The sequence below is a fragment of the Triticum aestivum genome, chromosome 6A, assembly GCF_018294505.1.
Source record: "Triticum aestivum cultivar Chinese Spring chromosome 6A, IWGSC CS RefSeq v2.1, whole genome shotgun sequence".
Lineage (NCBI taxonomy): Eukaryota > Viridiplantae > Streptophyta > Magnoliopsida > Poales > Poaceae > Triticum > Triticum aestivum.
In genome coordinates this window covers 168,320,348-168,322,265 of record NC_057809.1, presented here as the reverse complement: position 1 = coordinate 168,322,265, position 1,918 = coordinate 168,320,348, and positions in this window count along the sequence as shown.

Sequence of the window (1,918 nt, the reverse complement as noted above, 5' to 3'; positions counted from 1 at the left end):
CCATGCTACGCCATTGTTAGCTGTATTAGTACTGATTATTTGGTTAGCTGTAGTAGGAGAGTGCCTGCTGATTAGTGTTTATTTGCTTTTTTTTGGCGCTTAATTGAAGTAGTGTTAGTTCTGATCATGATTGTTGTGCTTATGGCTTTAGAAAATGATAAACTGTTTGAATCTGATAGGCAGGTGTCCTTTTAGATTTTGTTGGTAAATCTGTTTTATTCAATGGTTATTGACAGTAGATTATCATTCCTATTTTAGGAAGGTCTATTCCTGCAATATCATTGTTACCTTTTATTTGGACTACTACTGCTAGGACTTGCTCCAGATTTTAGGATTTCTTTTCTTTTAGGATTTATTTTCTTCTAGGACTAGGTTTTTATTATTTTTCTGTTGTGATTGTTTTTTGAGCTCTTTCTTTTTCATTTCCTACTATCCTTATCCTAATTATCTTAAATTGTTATGATGTGTGTAACAGGATTAGATCTTGGATTTGCTAGTGGACTTTGGGAGTTTCTTAGCCAGCTTGGTGACTCCATATTTTTCACTATTTCAGCAAGTCTTTTGTAAGCATTAAACTTTCAGCACTACATTTCTATCTTATGTGTACATCTGTTTGCTTCCAATTGCTATATATGTATTGTTGTTACTAAAAATGATGAAGCTCCTGTCAATTGCTATACATATATATATATATATGTGTGTATGATGATCCTCCTTTCCTGCAGTAGTATAACTAGGATATAAAGCACATTGAACTAACAATCTTGTATGGTGCCTAAACTACAATGATTCAGGAACATCAGATGACTCGAGGGTTGCAGTACATGGAATGCATTCGAAAATGCAGCCAAAACCTGATATATACCAAAAAAGATTGTTATATTCCTCCCTGGTACAATAAATAATAAACTAAAATAGTTCCTGGTACAAAAAGAATAAACTATACATAGTTAATTTCTTCTCTTCAGCATCTTTCTGAATGACCCTAATTGTCACTGAAAATATCTGGACAGATTGAAAACAATTTAACTTCAGTACTTCAAGTAATTTGCATGAAAGATTTTTGAAGTCCAACTTCTGAATCCAGAATTTGATTAGTTCCATAAATTTGTATGACCACAGATTTAGAAAATTTTCAGAGATATGTATGACCAAAGATACAGTTCAGATTTGATTACTTCCATAAATTTGTATGACCAAATATATATTTTAGATTTGTATAGTTTCAGAGATTTGTATGACCAAAGATACAGTTTAGATTTGAATTGTTTCAGAAATTGGTATGACCAAAGATGCTATTGTATATAAATGGGCTGCTGTAGAACTGTTCTTCATCTTTACAGTGCTATTGTATAGAAATATGCTGAATTTTCTGCTCTGATTGTTGCTCAAAGAAATTTAGCAAAAAATGGGGTCCTGGGAGACGCCGCTGCTGCTTGAGGCCCTTGAGAGGCCCTTCGTGTCGTGATGATTTTGCAGGTACCCCGAGAGGCCCTTGAGTTTGCCGGAATGTCGATTAACTTCTATTCCGGCAAATTCGGGTACTCCATATGTCCTATTTTTAGCAAAGGTCATGCTGAAATTTTCTGTGAATTTTAGCATGACTTTGCTAAAAATCGGACATATGAGGTACTTGCTACTAATGCATGGGCCGGGGTATCTTAGTACTTAATTAAGTAGGATCAACTGCCCCTTTATTCTTGCTGTATTAAACCATAGGTGGCAATAGAGCCAAGTGATTAGTGCCAAGTGATTAGGCCCAACCTAGGGTGCCTCGGCATCGATAAACCCTAAATGGTGAAAACTTAACTTGGCTGCCCCGGATGCCTCGGTGTCGATGAGAACCTAAATGATGTACGCTTAGGCTTTTAGGGTGCCTCGGCGTCGACAAACCCTAAATGATGAAAGCTTAGGCTTT